General features: G+C 36.4%; 1 pseudogene across 1 annotated transcript; it reads right to left on the bottom strand.

Annotated features, from left to right (window-relative positions):
- Window positions 1-37: 37 nt before the first annotated feature.
- On the bottom strand, window positions 38-21775 carry LOC149833448 (putative metal-nicotianamine transporter YSL6; annotated as a pseudogene). The gene is made up of 10 exons (XR_016433232.1): window positions 21372-21775; window positions 20435-20489; window positions 15604-16009; window positions 14757-14937; window positions 14494-14591; window positions 8961-9098; window positions 8106-8295; window positions 7226-7358; window positions 6207-6419; window positions 38-869 (listed from the first exon to the last, which is right to left on the bottom strand). The product of XR_016433232.1 is annotated as a putative metal-nicotianamine transporter YSL6 (transcript).
- Between the last annotated feature and the right edge of the window lie 1128 nt (window positions 21776-22903).

Here is a 22903-nt window from a genome sequence, read left to right as displayed (position 1 = left end):
AAATGAAATCAAAACCATGGCATGCAGCACAACATACATAGAATTGGTTATTTTTACAAGAAAATGCAGGGAGGTTTATACACAGGATCATAGTTTTCACACTGGAGGAGAGAGCATCACCATCCTTCTTCAGCTGCTTCCAGATGGTCCAAAAGACATGCAAATGGGTGGATTGATCTTAAAAATGGAGAGAATAGCTGATGGTATTGTCCATATCCCATCTCCACATATCAAACCAGATGCAAGCGCACCAGCATACACCTCTGCGTCCTTGCTGTCTATCCTCTCCCAAACATGCATGATCACAGTCCCCACAAACATGTCAATAGCAAAGTATGCCCCTATATAGAAGGGGATCCCCATAGCCATTGGAATTGGGATGAATCTTGACACCTTCTTAGGAGTGACGTCCCTTAGCAAGTTTATAACCAGTGCTGCTACAAAGAACCCACAGGTTATCTCCAAGCAGTGTTTTGGCAGGGCTGAGAAGCCCTCAACCCCAAGAATCGCCATCCCCCGGAATATTACTGCATATGGAGCCTTGTATGGTCCATCAGGTGACCCAATATCAAAAGCATTCCAGAATAACCAGAAAGTAAGTGGTGCAATGACGCAGCCCATTGCAGTGCCCACTAGTTGGCTAACAAACATTGATCTTGGTGATGAGAATGTAAGATAACCAGTTTTAAAGTCCTGCATAAGATCAGCAGCTGTAGAGACGATAGACATCATCACTCCACATGCTGCTAGTCCAGCAATGACACCACCATTGCTACCGACACATGAGGCAAATATGAATAGCCCAAGCTTTCCATATGTAGAAGCCAGACTCCAGTCAGTCAGTCCTGTGCCATACGAATTGCAGAATGCTGAAATGAAATGGGGATCTTCGAAACACGTGCTTTGATTAACAAGAGCAAGTGTCAAGAATGACACTAAAGCACAACCCTTAAAAAGGGTATAACTGGAAACAAAATAAAAATAAAAATGTATTCTTTATTGATATGAAAAACCAATTGCTTAAGAAGCATTGGGGTAAAATACAAGAGGGGCTGCACCCCTTTATATACACAGCTGAAAGAGGACTCAATAGAGCTGTTGGGCACAGTCCAACAGCTCTATTTAGAGCTGTTGGACTGTGTCAGTCCAACAGCTCTATTGCTAGTCAAGTCTGGACAGGACTTGACTAGCAACAGTCATTCTAGTTCAAACTGAACTAGATGACATAAAGACAAAAAAATAAAAATAAAGGAAAAAAAATACAGAAAAGAAAGAAATTAAAAATGTATTTATATATAATAATATAATATTATTATATATACATATATGTACAGTTTTACATTTTAACACTCCCCCTCAAACTTACGGTACAATGAGCGAAAGTTTGTCTAAGAGAAAGTGAAATCGGGGAGCAGCGAAAGGCTTTGTAAAGAAGTCTGCTAACTGATATTCTGAAGTGACATATGGCAGATCAATTATCCCGTGTAGATATTCCTCTCTGACGTAGTGACAATCCATTTCGATGTGTTTGGTGCGTTCGTGGAATGTTCTGTTACTGGCAATGTAGATCGCACTTTTGTTGTCACAACACATTTGTGAAGCCTTTGTTGCTTCAACTCCCATGTCAGCAAGCAGTCGTCGAAGCCAAACTACTTCCATGGTCGTGGTTGCCATGGCTCTGTATTCAGCTTCGGTGGATGAGAGAGATACCTTCTGCTGCTTTTTACACCTCCACGAGATTAATGATTCCCCTAAAAAGACACAAAAGCCAGTGGTTGAGTGTCTGTTATTGGGATCACCTCCCCAATCAGCATCAGTATATGCAATTAAATCAAGAGAAGAGGAGGAAGATAAGAAAAGTCCTCGTGAAAGAGAGGACTTGATGTATCTGATAATACGCATGACTGCTCCCATATGAACAGAAGTAGGAGCATGTTGAAATTGACTTGCTGTATGAACAGCATGTGCTATATCTGGTCTGGTAATGGATAGATAGGAAAGTGCCCCGACAAGCTGTCTGTAAGGAGTAGGGTCTGCAAGAAGTTCTCCATCATCAATCTTCATTTTAACATTAACAACTTCTGGAGTGTCAACTTTCTTATCATCAGTAATACCAGACCTGAAAACAATATCAAAAGCAAATTTAGTCTGAGATAATAAATATCCTCTAGGAGAATAAGCAACTTCAATGCCTAAAAAATATCTCAACAAGCCCAAATCAGTCATTTCAAAATAAGATTTAAGAAGTGTTTTGATTGTTTTAACTCCCTGTTTATCGCTTCCGGTGATGATCATATCATCCACATAGAGAAGAAGCACAATGATCCCTGCATCAGAATTCTTAATAAACAAAGCAGTGTCAGTTAAACAGAATTGAAAACCAATATCAATCATAACACGACTAAACCTCTCATACCAAGCTTTTGGTGCTTGTTTAAGTCCATAAAGAGCTTTTTCTAAGCGAAGGACTTTACCCTTAGGAATACTTAGACCAGGAGGGGGTTTCATATATACTTCTTCAACTAGCTTTCCATTTAAAAAAGCATTTTTGACATCCATTTGAAAAATAGACCATTTTTTGATAGAAGCTAAGGCAATTAAGGTTCGGACAGTAGTCATACGAGCCACCGGAGCAAAGGTTTCTTCATAATCAATCCCATATTCTTGGGCATAACCTTTGGCTACTAAACGGGCTTTATATCTTTCAAGAGTACCATCACTCTTGGTTTTAATTTTATAAACCCATCGACATCCTATAGTTTTCTTCCCTGGAGGAAGATCTTGAATATTCCATGTAGAAGCCTTTTCAAGTGCATCTAATTCAGCTTTCATGGCTTCTATCCATTTGATATCATTTTTTGCTTGAAAATATGTGGATGGTTCTTCATATGAGTGAATTAATGCAATAACTGCCCTATATGTGGGTGAGAAAGACTCGTATGATACAAACTTTTCTGGAGGCCTCGAGATTCAGGATGATTGTCTAGTTGGAATGTTAGAATATTTCTCAAGTGCACATGGAGTATTAGACTCTTGTCGCCTGGAATATTGAATACTAGTATCTCTATGAACTTCTTCATTTTCAACATTAAGATCAATAATTCTTTGATCATCATCAAAGTTACAATCAAGGTCATATTCATCAGATGTTGATGTTAGATCTAGCAAAAAGGAGTACTCAGTGACGTCTTTTAATTTTCTAAAATCAAAGAAGCTCTCCTTTTCAAGAAAGGAAACATTTCTAGACACATATAGTTTATTATTTTTGAAGTCAAAACATCTATAACCTTTATGGTTTTCAGCATATCCTAAAAAGGCACAGGGAATCGCACGAGGGGAAAGTTTATCATTTTTGTCAGTAAATATGAAACATTTGCACCCAAATATTCTTAATCTAGAGTAGTCTGGAGAAATGTTCATTAGTTTTTCAATGGGAGTGATATTTTGTAACGAAGAAGATGGCATCCTATTAATGAGATAGGTGGCAGTTAAGGCAGCTTCTGCCCAAAAGTCTTTAGGGACTTGATTTGCTATTAATAAAGTTCTAGTGGTTTCTATAATATGGCGATGTTTTCGTTCTGCCAGTCCATTTTGTTGAGGTGTATAAGGACAAGATCTTTGATGTGTGATGCCATGCAATTTAAGATAATTTTGAAAATCTGTGGATAAAAACTCTCCCCCTGAATATGTGCGAAAAATAGTAATATCATTTTGAAATTTGTTTTTAACCATATTATGAAAAGTTTGAAAGTATGAAAATACTTCAGACTTATGTTTGAGAAAGTACATCCACGTATGTCGGGAGAAATCATCGACAAAAATAACATAGTAAACAAATCCTCCTTTAGAAATTACTGGTGGTGCAGGACCCCAAACATCCGAGTGTATTAATTCAAGTGGTCTTGAAGAGAAAAAGGTTCTGTTCTGAAATGGTAATCTTTTCATTTTGCCGAGAATACAATCTTTACAATCAAATGATTCAGAGTTACAAAATTTTCCTAGATTTGGAAAATGTTGGATTTTGGCTATATGTGGGTGACCAAGTCTCTTATGCCACAGTTCCAACTCTATTTTTTGAATATTATAACAAAAAGCTTTCTTCGGCATTTCCAAAAAATCCATGTAATAGAGTCCTCCTTCTCTATGGCCTTCCCCAATCAGCTTGCCTGACTGGCGATCCTGTACCCAACAACCATGAGAAGAAAAAGAAATATTACACCCATAATCAGAAATTTGAGATACAAATAAAAGATTTAAATTTAATTTGGGAACATGTCTAATTTCTGGAATAAAAAAATTTTTTGTTTTATAAATTTTTTCAAAATTTCCTATTCCTTCTATTTCAAGAGAAGTCCCATCAGCAGTAAAGACCTTTGACACACTTGTTTTATTTTTAACACATTTGGATAGACTTTGATTATTTGGGGTCATATGAAAAGATGCACCAGAGTCAAGAAGCCAAGAAATTTTACCTAAATCAGAAAAAGATGAGGCTGCTGCGCCGGTTGAAGCTTCAGATGAGGAAGAGGCACCTTTGATGAGAGGCTGAAGAATCTCCATTAGTTGGGCCAGGGAAACTGGTGCATCCTGATCTTTAGGCTCCGATCCAGCAATTGCAGCTCTTTTTTCTCTCAGCTCCTTAAGTTTGGGACATTGTGGCCTGTAGTGTCCCGGTTCATGACAGTGATGACAAATAACTTTCTTCTTATCATAGTCACCATTTTGTCGGTTAAAGTGAGGAGGCCTATATGATCGAACATGATTCCCTGGTCTAGACACGGCTAAAACGGAATCATCTTCAATTTTTAAAGAACCTTTCCGGAGACGATTTTCTTCCATTGTTAACTCTTCAATAGTTTCAACAATAGAAGGAATTTTTCCCCGGTGAAGTAGGGCCGATTTAGTGGTTTCAAATTCCGGCCTTAATCCAGTGATAAACTAGTAAAAATGTTCAGCATCGAGTTGTTTCTGACGAAGCTCGATGTCTTCGGCACAATGCCACTTTGGTTCTAAAAGGGAAAGTTCTTCCCAAAGTTCGGACAACCCATTGTAATATTCACGAATAGTTTTGTCTCCTTGTGTCATCATTCGAACTTTTTCTTGGAGGTTGCACACGTGTGCAATATCTTTAAGGGAATACATATTCTTAAGGTATTCCCATGCCTTATCGGCATGATCAAATTTGGCAAGACTTGAGCATTTTTTAATGTCAACGCTATTGATAAGCCATGACATTATCTTCGCATGAGATATTCTCCATTCTTTCCATTTCTTCTCGTATGAGGCAATAGCCTTGATTTTCTCTTCTTCCGATAGAGGGACCTCTTTATCTCCCTCCTTTTTAGTAAGAGATAGCTTAGGTTCCGAATCGGAACCATCCACAATCCCCCATAAGCCTTTTCCCCATATATGGTGCTTCATGATTGAAGCCCATGTTACATAGTTCGTATCGCTTAGTTTCATAGGCATGATGGTGACTTTATCATTGTCATCCATCGATTACAAGGAGAAAAAGAATAGGGATAGAAGAGAAACAAGAAGGAAAATGAGAAAGAAAGAAAAAAAACAATACAACAAGATGTGAAATCTTCTCCAATGAAGTGATAAAACACTTCTCTTCAAGTGGCGAACACTTTTGCAAACGGGCACGGAAACCGAGGCAGCTTTTCCTCAAGATTTAGTACTTCCGCGGCTCTGATACCATGAAATGAAATGGGGATCTTCGAAACACGTGCTTTGATTAACAAGAGCAAGTGTCAAGAATGACACTAAAGCACAACCCTTAAAAAGGGTATAACTGGAAACAAAATAAAAATAAAAATGTATTCTTTATTGATATGAAAAACCAATTGCTTAAGAAGCATTGGGGTAAAATACAAGAGGGGCTGCACCCCTTTATATACACAGCTGAAAGAGGACTCAATAGAGCTGTTGGGCACAGTCCAACAGCTCTATTTAGAGCTGTTGGAATGTGTCAGTCCAACAGCTCTATTAAGAGTTGTTGGACTGTGTCAGTCCAACAGCTCTATTGCTAGTCAAGTCTGGACAGGACTTGACTAGCAACAGTCATTCTAGTTCAAACTGAACTAGATGACATAAAGACAAAAAAATAAAAATAAAGGAAAAAAAATACAGAAAAGAAAGAAATTAAAAATGTATTTATATATATATAATAATATAATATTATTATATATACATATATGTACAGTTTTACATTTTAACAAATGCAAGGGTCGGGGCAACAATGTAGCAAACAAGAATGAAATACCATTTGAGTGGTGGGAAGATGAGAGGCATGGTTGCTGTAGAGATAGCAGCTAGGACAACATAACCAGAGGCTGCAAGCCAAGTGGGGATCTTGTCTTTTAAGAATGTCTCAACTCTCCTCTCTTCCATGGCTAGCTTCGTGGTCTCAGCATCTGCTACAACAGTGATAAATGACTCATTTTGCACAAAATAAAAGACATCAGATCCCTAAAACTAGTCATCTTTCTTTTTCCTTTTTCCATTCAGATCTGAATGAGATTATATTTTTTCTTCTTTTTTTGTTTGCTATGACTTTTTGCCATATTTTTAAAAGCCAGTTTCCATTTCTTCTTACAGTTCAGCTATTTGTAGTTCATAAAGAACCTTAGCAAATTATTGCAGCTTTCCAGGACAATTCTAAAAAAGGTATGGATGTTCAAGCCTGTCAAAATCATAGGGCTAATGACACTACATATATTGACTAGGCAAAAACCTTGCAAATGTATGACAAACTATGTCACCTGGGTACAGTGTGGTTGCAGGTACGACACAGCAATTCCAAAAAATGTGGGTATGGGGACACAGATATATATATATACAAAATAAATTCAAAATAAACTGAATATAATCTAAATATATATGCTATATCTAAAATATATATTATATACTGAAAATATGAAGTTATAAACTGAAAATATAATTATAAATTATAACTTGAATACAAACTTGAATGTACGGAGGGTAAAATGGGGCATCCGGGTGTCAACGCATGTCGACATGAGGCTATGCATGTCGACATGAGGCTATGCATGTCGACACGGGTACGAATGGCAAAATGGAGTGTCCGGGTACCATAGATGATAAAATATCCTTACTGCAAATAAAAAAAAGCCATGCACTCCCTAGAAAATTTCGTTGTATAAATAATTCAATGTAATTATGGACACTAAAGATGCTTCACATAGAAAGGTTTGGTTACCTTGTAATTTATTTGTGAGAGGAATCTGGTCTTGCTTTGACTTTTGAGCAAACACTTCCCTTGAGGTTATGATGAGTATCTTAATCAAATTGTAGATGCCATCACCAAGAATGAGAGAGATTGCTATAAAAACCTGAGATATGAAAAACAAAATGCACTTTTGAGGCATGCAATTCAGCATATGACCACAAGCTGTTCCTCGAACAAGCAGCATTAACATGAGCATCCATCATGATGGAAGAAAAATCAACTTATTAGCAGCACAGTTCTTGGAAATTTAAAGAAGATAAACTAACCAAAGAATTACTGTGCCATGATAAGGTAGGAGAAAAAACAGTAATCCTACAATAAAGTTCCTATGGTCAACTGAAGACACAAACATGAAATAAGAGAAGGCTAAGAAATCCAAGTAAAAATACTGTTTAGTCAAAAAAGCAGACAATTTAGGCGTTCGGGCCTATATCTATATCAATGAGGTTCAATATACAACATGAGTAATTTACTAGCAACACTGGCGCCAAACAAAGTTTTTGTACGCACATCCAGGCCTTAATAGCTGAAATTAGCTCTTAGAAGTGTTAGTCTAAGGTTTGTAGCACAATATCTAGAACTCTCTTTTAACTGCACAAACTTATAAACCTCTAATTGGTTTACATTTCATATCTATAAGGGACGGTACTCATGAATTGAAACGGTAAGTCGGTCAACCTAGTCCTCATTATCAGCCTGGAAGAAAGCTAAAAAGGAAACATCACAACACTCAGCACTTCATTGAAGAGTGAAAAGAAATCGATATATAACTTTGTGCATGAGAAATCCAGAACTATGATAAGAAATTGGCAACCTCCATTTGGATGTTTGGAAATCAGTCCTTCTATACCTTGTATCCATAGAGACCTTTGAAATTGTTGCTGCCAAGACCCTCTGGGTACCAGTCACCAGAATGTCTGGTAATAAGTGGCCACAAAATGCCCCAGGAGATAATTGCCCCGAGAAGAACTGAACAATTGACAATGTGGGGGCAAATAAGTCCACATCCAATGTAAGTTGGGCTGAAATCAAAATAGAACCTTCCAAGACGAATGAAACAAAAAAAGGAAAGCTATAAATAAGATTTAGAAAAATGTTCCTTTTAGACTACAAAATTTGTCAAAAAGAGTGCTTTTTTTTCAGTAAGAACGTGAAATATAAGCCCTCACTTCACATAGAATACGTGTCTCATGTGTCACACAACACCGTACATGACACAGGAGTCAGGACACGCCATGACTTCATGAATACAGACAAAAATGTGTCAGACATGGTCAAAACCTTGTCCTTGATAAGGTCAAAGAAACAGTTGCAACCCCTTTCACAACTGAGACATCTATATGGAAAAGAAAGGGCACAGATGTAAATGATTTCTTTTTCTTTTTTCCAGCTGAAAATATGTACAAAATCTGACACTTTGTCAACATCTAGAACAACTACAAAAAAAAAATTATCTTAGCCATCAACATGCATTGTGCATCTGTTCTGCCCAATGATGGAGTGTCATAGGAGGCTAAATTACCAAGCAAACAGGTACAAATACACAAATAAATGGTTATACTGACAAAAAGCTGAAACACATGTTCCATAGAACAGCTAATTGGCCACACAGCTAACTTATTTAGTAACAAGCTTTAAATGTAGGGAGGAAAAAGGAAGAAAAATGTTGATATATGAAGCAGAAGAAATCAACCAAATCACTTACGTGTTCTTATATGCTAGCAAACCAAGGCTTGGAAAATTGTCAAAACCACAAGAATCTCCAATACCACTGAAGAACCACTTGAAAAAGCTCCAGAACAAGCTTATACCCAGATATTTGCCAAGGCACTGAACTTGTTTCCTGAAACCAAATGGATCAAAGCCACATATATGTATTATTAGGAGAATATGACAAAGAAGAAGAATTTACTGAAAAATTGAACAATGAATTTGATTAGCATGTGTTAACTTCCACATTTGATGATTATCATGCCTGACAATTCCAACATATCTTGAACCCCAAAACAAAAAGGTCTTTTTTTTTAAATACAATTTTTCCTAACCCTACATATAGTGCCTGAAAGAAGGAGGTTTGAGTTGTACAAGAAAGTGAAGTATTCTGCCATAATACACATTTCTGGGGAGTCAAAGTTTTATATCCACTATAGCATCAAGACTTTCAGCCAAGCAACAAGGGAAAAATGCAACAAGTTGACATACTAAAAATACCTTGCCTTTATTAGACAAATACCACAGTGTGCATGTGCAACATATTAAAGTGAGAATCTGAATTATCAAGTAGACAACCCAACATATACGGCTAGAATTGTGAAAAAGTCTACAAAGAGACTATGTGCACAAAGGCACTATATTCTTGATATGAGAAGTGTGCACAAAGGCACAAGATGAACACCCACACGAATACCAATGCACAAAGGCATAAATAAAAAGAATCCTTTTATTGAACACAAATGAGAGCTTTACTAAAAAGCTTGAGATACAATGAAGAGGAAGTCCCCTATTTATAATACATGAGAGGGCCTTTGGAGGGGCTCTCTCAAGTGATCATTGAAGCCCCTCCAACGGTCATATTATTGATCGTTGGAGGGGCTCAACGTTCACATGAGGTGGGCCCCTCCATGGCTAAAAGCCAAAAAGAATAAAAATAAAAACCAAAAAAGAAAGAAAAGAAAATTACAAAAAAAGGAAGGGTGCGTGAATAGGAAAAAGACAGATCTACCCTTAGTGGGTATTACAAAAGTAAAAGTATATATATTTGTATATATATAAGTACATAAATACATATACATATATATGAAATATATATGTATATGTATCTCTCTCTATATATATAAATATATATATATGGGATACAATTTAACACCTTCCTTCAAACTTAGGGCGCAATGACTGAAAGTTTGCTGAGAAGAAAGATGAATCTGGAAGAGCAGAGCGCCTTGGTGAAGAAATCCGTCAATTGATATTATGATGTTACATAAGGAAGATCTATAACTTTTTTCAGATATTCTTATCTAACATAGTGGCAGTCCATCTCAATGTGCTTTATGCGCTCACAAAACATATGATTTTTGGTAATATAGATTGCACTCTTATTATCACAGCACAACTTCGTGGGCCCTTGAACATGAATCCCTATATCTTCTAATAGCTGGCAAATCCAGACAATCTTCATGGTAGCAGTTATGGCTCGGTACTCAGCTTTAGTAGATGATAATGACACCTTTTGTTGCTTCTTGCATCTCTAAGAGATTAAAGATTCTCCTAAAAACACTAAAAAAACAGTGGTGGAGTGATGGTTGTTTGGGTCACCTCCCCAATCAGAGTCAGAATAAGCAATTAAATTTAATTAAGAAGATGAAGATAGAAATACTCCCTTATTCAATGATCCCTTTATATATCGAATGATCCAGAGAACTGCGCTTATATGAACTGAAGTAGGCGCATGTTGGAATTGGCTTGCAATATGAACAACATGTGAAATATCAGGTCTAGTAATACTAAGATACATGAGGGATCCAACAAGTTGCCGATAAGGAGTGGGGTTTTTTAGAAGAATCCCATTATCAATTTTCATCTTTGTTCCTACTACTTCAGGAGTTTCACAAATTTTGTCATCTGTAATTCCTGACCTGTCAATGATTTAAAATGCAAGTTTAGTTTGAGATAAAAAATGACCCCTATGAGAATAGGCAACTTCAATTCCTAAAAAATACGTTAAGAACCTCAAGTCGGACATTTCAAATCTATCTTTTAGAATAGATTTTATGCACTTAATCCCTTTAGTGTCATCATCACCTGTTATTAGCATATCATCAACATATAATAGTAAAATTACTATCCCTGTATTGGATTTCCTGACAAACAAAGTTGTGTCAGTAAAACATGAAGAAAATCCATTTTCCAACATTACATTGTTAAATCTATCGTACCAATCCTTGAGAGTTTGTTTCAAACCATAAAGAGTTTTTTGTAGGCGAAACACTTTAGCTTTAAGAATTTTCATACCTGGAGGAGCATCCATATAAACTTTTTCATTAAGATGACCATTCAAAAAGGCATTTTTGACATCCATTTGATAAATATTTCATTTCTTAATTGAAGCGATGGTAATGAGACATCTAACAGTAACCATACGCACAACGGGAGCAAATGTCTCATCATAATCTATTTCATATTCTTAACTATACCCTTTGGTAACTAGACGAGATTTATACCTTTCAAGAGATCCATTACTTTCGGTCTTGACCTTAAAAACCCATCTGCATCCTATAGTTTTCTTACCACTAGAAAGATTTTGAAATTCCTATGTTTGAGCTTTCTTAAGAGTTCTAAGTTCATTATCTATAACTGCTCTCCATTCGACACTCTTGTTAGCTTTTTCAAAGTTTTTAGGTTCCACATATGAGTGAATGACACTAAGACAAGCTCTATATTTAGGTGAGAATGAGTCATAGGATATAAACCTAGAAGGAGCTCTTCTAGTCCTTTCGATTCTTCGAGGATTTTCATCATGTGAAGAGGTAGATTCATTAGGTTCACAATATTTTTCAATTGTACTTCTAAAAATGCTTTTATCTCTATGTGTATAAATGATAGGATCACTAGATGCCCTTTCCTCAATATGATGGTTGGTAGATTAAGAAGAGTTATTATTTTTTTCTACTTCATTATCACTAAGATCATTATAAATGAATTCATCATCACTAGAAATATCATCATTTCTAGATAATAATTCAAACAAGAAAGAATAGTCCACATTCTCTTCATGAGGTTCATATTTTTCAAAACCACTAACGTTTTCCAAAAAAGTCACATTCCTAGAAATATATAATTTGTCATTTTTAATATCATAACATCTAAACCCTTTTTGAGTTTCGGAATGTCGAAGAAATGCACAAGGAGAATGGCTTTTGGTGAGAGTTTGACATTTTTATTCGTAAGAGCTTCATTGGTGGAAGTAGATGAGCCATCTTCCTTATATGGTTGAAATGTGGTAGACAAAACTACCATCTTCTTCCATTTTGGTCATACCGGTTTGATGTGTCCTGGCTCTTTACAAAAATGATATATAATTTTGCTATAATCTCTTCCTGGGTACCTTTTGTTTTCACCACCATTTTCTCTCGCTCCTTGATTTTGATTTTTAAAACGAGGGGGTTTGTATGTTTTCAAGTTGTTCTCCGGTCTAGAAACAACATATGCTCCTTCATTTTCCTCTTGGTTTGAAGGTATATCAAGAACATTTGAATTGATCTTGCTCATTATCATACAAGTTTCTTCTCCACTTAACTTAGTAAGAACATTTTCAAGTGGTGGAGAAGGGAAAGAAGATAGAAGAGAGGATCTTATTTGTTCGAACTCGGGTCTAAGGTCGTTCAAAAAATTGAAAAACCGATCTTCTTCCAATTGCTTGTGTCGAAGCTCAATGGCTTCTCCACTCCATTTTGGTTCAAGCATAGCAAGCTCATCCCAAATGGAGGATAATTCGGCGAAATATTCTTTAATAGTCAATTCGCCTTGTTGAATGGTCAAAGCCCTTTTCTGAAGATAATATTTGTGAGACAAATCCCTTGAGGTATACATCCTCTCAAGGTATTCTCATACTTGAGACACCTTAAATTTTAAAATATTAGCATTGATTCAGGTCTCAACCGAAGAAAAAATCCATGAAAAGGATTTTGTAATTCTTCATTTTCCACTGCTCATGCTTCTTATTATATTCTTCAAAAGCCTTCTCTCTTTCTTTCCCATCAAGAACCTTGATTTCACCTTTTTCAATAGCGGTGATTTTTGGTTTGGGTTCGGGAATAGTTCCTTTGACATAGCTCCAAAGGCCTTTTCCATATTGTCGGCCCAAACATGATAGTGGGACCCATTGAATTTAAATACGAAGAAAAAAAGAGAATCCTTTTCCCCCATGGAAGTGCCTTTATGAAAAAGAAAGAGTCTTCAAGAAATGATATCTTACCACAACGGTATAAGGAAATAGAACTTCAAATGAAACTCCAAAAGCAAGCTCACAAAAGATCTCTTTCAATGAACACAAAGGTTCATTCGATACACTCACAAGAGCAAAAAATACTCAAAAGAGTATATACACCAAGAGAAAAAAGAAAATATCTCATTCAAGTGGGAAAAACCCACACCAAAAGTAAATTACAAATGCATGGGGTATAGCCTCATATTTATACAAAGAGGGAGCTAGAAAGAGTCGTTGGACTCTCCAACGACTCTAATAGAGCCGATGGAGTATCCAATGACTCTTACTTTGGACTTTGCTTTTTGACTTAGTCAAAAAACAAAAGTCTAAAAAGTGTCCAAAATGCTTTTGCTTTTTGCTTTTTGCTTTTTGCTTTTTGCTTTTTGCTTTTTGCTTTTTGCTTGGTCAAAAAGCATAAGCTTACAATAGTCCAAAAAGTAAAAAATAAAACTAACTAGCTATCCTATTGTAACTAAACTAAAAAAAAAATAAAAGATTACATATGATGGGTATTTACATATGAGATTGTCTATGAGATTACAACTTTTAATAAACGGGTCTTCTTTGAGCTTACTTGATGTATTGCACTTTTCTTGAGACGATTTGCAAGAGCTTTTGTGCCAAAAGCTTGAGAATGAGAGATGGCATGTTCTTCGAGACGACCACCAAGACAACGCAATACCCAAGTTTTTCTTCTAGATACCAAGCTCTGATACCATGTGAAAAAGTCTACAAAGAGACTATGTGCACAAAGGCACTATATTCTTGATATGAGAAGTGTGCACAAAAGCACAAGATGAACACCCACAAGAATACCAATGCACAAAAGGCATAAATAAAAAAAAATCCTTTTATTGAACACAAGTGAGAGCTTTACTAAAAAGCTTGAGATACAATGAAGGGGAAGTCCCCTATTTATAATACATGAGGTGGGGCCCTCCATGGCTAAAAGCCAAAAGGAATAAATATAAAAAAATAAAAAAGAAAGAAAAGAAAATTACGAAAAAAGGAAGGGTGCGTGAATAAGGAAAAGACAGATTTACCCCTAGTGGGTATTACAAAAATAAAAGTGTATATATTTGTATATATATAAGTAAATAGATACATATACATATATATGAAATATATATGTATATGTATCTCTCTCTCTCTATATATATATATATATAAATATATATATGGGATACAATTTAACAAGAATATCATGATGATCATGATCAAAAATATACATGATGCCATTAATTACATAGGCTACCTTGCAAGTTCAGCTCCTGTATTTGTGTGAAAGCTATTTATCAACAAGGCTGTGGCGGTCCCACTGGGGTATGTGAGCTTGTAGTCCAATACCATTATCTATGATCATCAATTCAGAAAACAGCCAATAACAACTTTTTGAAAATCTATAAAAAACCATGCGTATATAACCAAAAGATCTACCTCAGCAACTACATTACCATATACACAAAATACTTAAAACAAAGTGTACAAGTACCACAAAATAAGAAAAAAAAAGTGTACCTTGCAAAATGGGACAAGACTGAATAGCCCAAGAAAACTAACAACAAACATAAAGCCAATCATCCAGCCCAACGATGGGTTCTTCATGTCTTCCACAGTTCCACTCTGTTACCATGATTGTCATCTCCAATCAATTCGTATGTCCTTTTATCCATCGCAATCAGATACGAACCAAAAACCCCTGTTATTGAAAGACGTAAATTAGATCAAACATACATACAATTCTACGATTCACAATCGCTAATCATTTTGTCCACAAATAATATCATATTCAAATCATAGTAGGAACAGCATTATAGCATAGGGTTACACGATTGTTCCAAGTATATGCTACAGGATCAAACTTACTATCGCAACCACCAACCAATTAATCATTACATTACACCTTAATAATCTCACATCTACATCTCAATTCCTCTTTTTCTCAAGTTCAGACAGAGAGAGAGAGAATATTCAATCATATGGCCAATCAATCAAATCCCAGTTCTGAAAACAGAAATCCAAGATATTGGGTGTTCATGTATTCATTGAAACAGAGAAAAAGACAAGGTAGATTCGTAATGGAATCAAACTCAACCAACACAAAGACTTGAAAAAGGCAAAGAGTGGCCATGATGGTCGACCAAATTTATCATCGATTTAATGGATCAAATAACTGGACGAAACAATTCCTTAATTTCCTCGAGGCTTTCAATCGGGAGAAAAAGAAACATGGAAGAAACACTACAATTCATGAAATAACAATGGAATCCACAGAAAAAAACTAAAACCAAAACGATAAGAACTCCAAAGGATCAAATCGAGAAGCCGAAGAGTGTGAATGAAAAATGCAATTGGAAACACAAACCGCTGAAGGCGAGGCCATAGCAGGCGACGACGCACGTCTGGATGACGGTGTTCTCCTGCCTGGTGAAAGGGGTCGTCCAGAAACCCAGACTGGTGACGAACCCCGTCCATGTCTTGATGAAGAAGAAGCCCAGCAGCCCCGCGGCGACGTTGAGGGAGGGGATGATGCCGACGGTGAGGTTGAGCTTGTGGGTGATGATGCAGAAGAGGGCGCCCAGCAGGGCGCTCACGAGGAGCCCTCTGACCGTGATCTGCTCCCTCCATGGTGGGATCCTCTCCACCACCTCCAACTCTTCCCTGATCTTCTGAGATCCCCCCAACAACGGCTCCGATATCTCCGTCTCCTTGCCGGCCTCTCTCTCTCTCTCGTCCAACAAAATTCCTTCTCCACCCTTTTCTCTCTCTCTCTAAAATGTACACGAAATTGTTCTCTCTCTCTCTCTCTAAAATGTCTACGAAATTGCTCTCTCTCTAAAATGTGTGAAATTGGCGTCTCTCGCTGGTACTCTAAACTTGGAAGAAATGGTAGGTAATTTGTTTATGTAAAGTGTATACCTTTGTTTTTTCATGAATTTCCTTTTGCCCATAGATTAAGATCAAGTTGGTAGGGCATCCAGGCTTAAGAGACTCGGATCAGTCCGAGTCTCAGATTATCAACATGGTAGGTTTTAAGGACTGAAGTTTTTAGGATATGTGGAAGTTTCATGCTGAGCCTTGATCGAACATGACTCGGATTGACTTGGTGGAACGGTTGATAATCCAATCGTGAAAATACAAAGATTCGCTTTTAAAATATCATGAGATTTTAATTGGAGGTTCTCATGCAATCAAGGGTATGTTTTGTTGCGTCTCATGTGATTTAATTTAGAATCACACGAGATTTAGAAAGTGAATATCATTTGAATAATACCTCAAAATAATCAAACATAATTTTTTTGACATAAAAATATAAAAATAAGTTTCATAAAAAGTGAGTTGGTACAAAACCTTAAAAGTGAGCTTTAAAAGAGGTCCAATAAAATAATTTGATTCAGAATTGGACTCAGCCGATTCCAAGAATGGTTTTGAAAATTGATTCAGGGTCCAATACGATTCTAATTTCTGATAACATTGGTCGGGTCTACAATTTGGAACCATTTAAAAAAAGTGTTGATTCTAGGCATGTAAATTATATATGAAACTTGAATTCATTATGTACCCAAACAGTTTTACGCTAGACCCATTTTCTATCCCAACTAAACATATTGTATACCAATTTAATCCACTAGGTTTCATTTATGATAGCAACTTTTTTAACTCAAAAAGTTTAAAAATCCTATTAGACTGTGCATTAAAACAAACATATTTGATGCGGAGTTGGCGATGAAACCGATCCACAATCCTAGATCCAAATGGATCTCAATGCACGGAAGCCTATATGTTGATGGATGAGTCCAACTCGCGGGAATTGAACAGAACAATTTGGTGCAGTTTGGGTTCAGCAGACTTTAGACCCGAAAGTTGGAATTAAAATCCTAATAGACCCAGAACGAAGGAGTTCAAACAGGACATAGCTCGTTTGATAGAGTTCTGGTCGAAACTCACGAACAGGACAGATAGGTTGTCAGATGTCCAAACAATGGACAGTCTGTCAACTTTGGAAGGATTTTTGGACCCTCAAATGACTGAGTTAGAAAAAACCCCAAACATGAAAGTTACGTGAAATTGTCTTATCTTTCTAATGAAACAAAGATCTGAATTTTTGGGTAAACTCATAGAGAGTTATGCCCAATATATGCTGAGGTATCTTCTGTGTGAAACTAAACAAAATAACGATTTGGTAATTTAACATGCAATAAACAAGCTATCTTTCAAAATAGTAAATGGATGATTCACTAATTTACTAAAACATTAAAGTTGTTATTTCATATGTTATCTTTCCAGAACATCAAAAAAATTGACAAACAAAGCAATATTGATTAAGATATGATTCAAACATTGGATTCAGTCAGGAAATGTAGTAAGCAATTCAGAAACTTAGATAACATTCAAGTAATAGCGATTACTAGACATTTTAGACTAGTAACAAAATGGATTCAGCAAAAAAGATAAACATGAAAGTTGTGGAGCCAGATGTTAGCTTTTCAATAAGATAAAGCTCAGAATTTTTTGTTCAGTCATTTAGGAGAACATGCCAAATTATGAAACTCTGTTAGAAAATATGTTAAGCAGTTTAGAAACTTGAATCACATTCAAACAAAGTCTAATGACAGCAAATCTATAACTACATGAATATGGCAAACAATAACAGAGTACAAACAGGGTTTCTAAAAAAGTGGTTTAAGACAGAATATCAATATCAAAGATAGATAAACAACCAAATGATGGAAATGGTAACAACAGCTAACAACGCCCTTCGCGACCCTCAATTCAGCAGCAGCATAAGGTTTAGACCACACTGGTTTGAACTTCACTTTCACAGTTAGTTTTGGTTCAGTGACCAAAACATGTACAACAACACCTTCTCACGACCTCTTCAAGGTCTCACACACGGTCCAAGCGCTCTTTAATGAGCCTAGGTTTAGTCCACTCATTGTCTCTCACACACACACAAAAGCTCTCGCACTCAAACTTCACGCACAAGCTTTTCTCACTCACCCACAACCCTCACATGTTCAGTCACAAGCACCAGTTTCACAAGCTTTCATGCACCAGCCTCCAATGAAGCTCACATTTTTTCTCTCATCACCCTCATGGTGGTTTCCCTTCATTTTTTTCAACATTTTTTTTGTAAAATAGGCAAAGACCCCTCACCAACTTTTCTGCTGGAATTTAAGGGGCTCATAAGAGAGCAAGTTTTCTCATTGGCCACATGAGAGGCATCCTCCCTTGAGGCCAATGAGAGAGCTTATTTCAAACAAGTCTCAACTCTCATTGCACCTTAAGTTGGCACAACACCCTTTTGAATTAACTGGACCAGCTGGGCGGCACCTCAATCACGCCCAATGAGGATGGGCTGATGTGGCTGGTTCGGGGAAGCTTTGAATTTCATTGACCCAGGTCCATATTGGTCAAACTCTGTGAAACCAATATGGTTCCAGGTGGTGGTATTGGATCTTGTTACAAGATCCAATACTTGAATTGGATCTTTACACACATATTACGTTGGATCCAACATTAAAGTTGTAAAAATAAAAATAAAAATAAAACTACCTGATTACCTCGTACACCCTCTAGTGCCATAAAAAGATCCTATAAGACACTAGAACTATTCGGATCCGTAGGATCCGATACTCTAAAAAAAAATAATAAAAGAAATATCAAATATGATTCCTAACTTGCCAAAATAGAATCAATACTGCAAAAGATAAATATTGATAGAAATTGGTTACTCCGAGGATCCAATTGAACGAGAAAAGTTCTGAATGAGAATGGATCATCTCGGGTATCGCTGCCCTGATCTGGTCTGGAGAGTTGGATTAGGATCCAACTTGTCTGGAAAGTTCTGGGACTCGAGAGGCTCTGCATCATCCCCTCAGGTTGAAAAGGATTCGTCCATGGAGCTGAATCCTCGTCAAACGTGTCACTATAGTACTGCTCTAAATATTTGACATTAAACACATCTGAAGTCTTGAAATGAGGTGGCAATTGGACGTTGTAAGCATTAGAATTAATAACATTAGTGATTGCACAAAAACCAATGAGCTTATGCGCTAACTTACCATGCATGTTTGGAAGTAAACATTTTTTTATCAATGTAACCCATACCAGATCTCTAGTTTTAAACAGTACTTGTCGATGCTTTTGATTATAACTAGATTTATATTTATTGATGCTTTCTTGTAGTCTTTGATGTACATGTTCATGTATATTTTGCAGAAAAGAAACATGATCTTGTACAGAATTTAAAAGAGGTCCAATAACAGGAATATGAGCCAAATCTACAGGAGAAAAAAGATTAAAACCATAAAGAATAAAAAATTGGCTAAAACCAGTGGAACGATTCACAGATTTATTAAATGTAAATTCAGCTTATGCAAATATATGTGGCCAAGATTTCGGTTTGTCATTTATAAAAGCACGTAAAAGGTTTTTTAAAGACCGATTCATAACTTCAGTTTGACCGTCGATTTGAGGATGATGAACAATGCTAAATTGCAATGAGGTTCCTAACTTTTCTCATAACTGACACCAGAAATGTCCGATAAATTTAACATCCCTATCAAAAGTAATAGTTTTAGGAATTCCATGTAATTTATAGATTTCTTTGAAGAACAAGTCGGCTATATGAGAAGCATCCATGGTTTTTCTATAAGGAAAAAATTGAGCCATTTTTGTATATCTATCTACCACAAGAAAAATAGAATCAAGACCATGTGATGTCTTAGGCAAACCTAGAACAAAATCCATTGTTATATCTTACCAAGATTTCTCGAGAATAGGTAAAGGTAGATATAACCCTGTATTAGTGATATTACCCTTTGCTATATGACATATGTGATATTTTTCAACAAATCTATTCACGTTTTTGTGCATATTTGGCCAAAAGTATGTTGAGCACACTAATTTCGTCGTTTATCTATTCTAAAATGTCCCTCATTATACAATTCAGAAATTAATCGTTGTCTAAGGGAACAATCTGGGATACAAAATAAGTTGCCCTTAAAAAGAAATCCATCAACCAATGAAAAATTATCATGGATATTGTCATTTATTTCAATGATAATTTTAGAAAAAATAACTATCAGATTTATATAAAGGAGCAAACTCTTCAAAATCCCAAATATACAACTTCATAGTAGAAAGCAAAATGGTTTTTCTGCTTAACGCATCCACAACTATATTTTCATTACCTGTTTATGTTTCAGAACAAATGTAAATTCTTGTAGGTACTCGACCCATTTGGCTCTACAGGCGTTCAGTTTATGTTGACCATTAATATACTTTAGGGCTTCATGGTAGGTATGAAGGATGAATTCTCTATGCACTAAGTAATGCCTTCAATGCATTAATGCTCTAAATTTGGCTTCATTCAACTTCTCACTAAAATAAGCAATAAGTTTGCTTTTCTGACTCAACATGGCACCTATACCTACGTTAAATGCATCACAAGATAGTTCGAAAGCAAGTTCAAAATTGAGTAAGGTTAATACAGATATCGAACACAAATAGGATTTCAAGAGCTCAAATGACTTCTGGGCCTCAGGATTCCATTGGAAGGTTTTCCCTTTTATGTAATCCATCAATGGAGCAACTATACTACTAATATGTGGAATAAACCTCCTATAGAAGGAAGCTAATCCATGAAAACTATGCACAACCGTGATGGAGTTTGGCACAGGCCAATCTCGGATATACTCGACTTTAGATGAGTCGACAGATATGTTGGTGGTCAACACCACATAACCAAGGAACAAAACTTTCGTAGCCAGAAAAACACACTTATTGATCGAAGCATAGAATTGTTCTCCCCTAAGTATTTCAAACACTAACCTTAAGTGTTGCAGGTGATCAGGTTCACTTTGACTATAGATAAAAATATTATCAAAGTAAACGAATATGAATTTTTTGATGTAAAGTCTGAAAATTTGTTTCATGATTATCATGAAGATAAATGGGGCATTGGATAACTTAAAGGGCATCACAAGTCATTCATAAAGTCTATCACGAGTTTTAAACATTATTTTTCACTCATCCCCAGGTCTAACTATTATCTGATGATATCTGCTTCTAAGATCCAATTTGAAAAATATTTTTGAAGCAATCAATTGGTCCAAAAGATCATCTAACCTTGGGATGAGAAACCTATACTTGATGATAATCTTATTGATAGCTTGACTATCAATGCACATTCTCCAAGTATCATTCTTCTTAGGTACTAGAAGAGCAGGAATGACACAAGGATTAAGGCTTTCATGAATATGACCCTTAGTCAACAACTCTTCAACTTGTCTACGAAGTTCTTCATACTTCATAGGATTCATTTGATAATGTGGGGCATGTGGTAAGATAGATCCTGGATGAAAATTGATATGATGTTGGACATCCTGAAGTGGGAGCAGTCCATCTGGTAACTCTTCAGAGAAAACTTCTTGAAACTCCTCAAGCAAAGGCGACACTCTAGAATCCAAGATAGTCGGACTTGACTCACTATGCGCGGTATCAGAATCGACCGAGAATAAGAAGTAACACATGTTGGATTGATATAAAGCTTCTTGAAGTTCATGTCGTGCGATGAACACACTAGAAAGCTTAACCTTTGAGGTAGTACCCTTGAAAGTAGTGGGGTGGGAGTTATGGCTGGCAGATGAAGTTTGAGATGTGGATGCCAAGGGAGTAGAGAATAACGGGGGTAATTCCTTATATGGCTTCAACCGGATTTTCTTTCCCTCGAAAGTGAAAGAATAGGTGTTAGTTCAACCGTTATGGATGACTGATCTATCGTATTGCCAAGGTCTCCATAAATTGAGATGGCTCGCATTCATGGAAAGCACATCACACCACGCTTGATCAAAATAGACATTATTGATAGAAAATTTGACCAAACATTGTTGTCGGTCAACATGGACTTCTACGCTCTTTTAGAGCCATGACATCTGATAAGGATGGGAATGAGTTCTACAACTCAATTTTAATTTTGTCATGGCCTCGACAAATATAATGTTCTTACAACAACCGGAGTCCATGATGAATGTGCAAACCTTTCCATCTGTGGTACAGGCAGAATCAAATATGTGAGTTCTAAGCCAACGATCACTCACTTTTTGACGAGAAGTCAAACAAATTCTCTTAGAAATGAGTGTTTCTTCTCTATCAGGCAACAACATGTCCTCCACATCCTCCTCTTCTGGTTCTTCAAAAATTTTGATTTAAGGATCATAGATAGGATCAAACTTTGGATCAAATCTTGAGTCTTCGTTCTCATGGAGACCCTTGGTGAATAGAGCTTTGCCATAACATTCAGTGGACTTATGATCAGGTGTTTTTCACAAGTATAACACTTGATGGGAACATTGGAACTAGTGGGTCTCGCTTGAAATTCTACCAGGTCATTCTGACTCGCAACCTTATGTTGGGTAGTAGCAGTGGGTGATGGTAGGGTGAGGCAGTTTTAGTATTGGGGACCGCAGGGGTCTGCATCGCTGGTCTAGCAGTTTGACTAGTTTTAGTCAAAGTCTTTCATTGAGAAGACTTCTTCTATTGACGTGCTTTTTTATGAGTTTTGAACACCGTCCAACACTCAACAAAGTTCAACAATCTTGTAATTGAAAGTTCAAACCTCCAATATACTTGGACACAAGTTGTTTCCCACTTCCTCAAAT

This window comes from Nuphar pumila, chromosome 7, assembly GCF_984573655.1.
Source record: "Nuphar pumila chromosome 7, dmNupPumi1.hap1.1, whole genome shotgun sequence".
Lineage (NCBI taxonomy): Eukaryota > Viridiplantae > Streptophyta > Magnoliopsida > Nymphaeales > Nymphaeaceae > Nuphar > Nuphar pumila.
The sequence above is the reverse complement of the archived record's forward strand: the minus strand, read 5'-3'. Positions and strand labels throughout refer to the sequence as shown.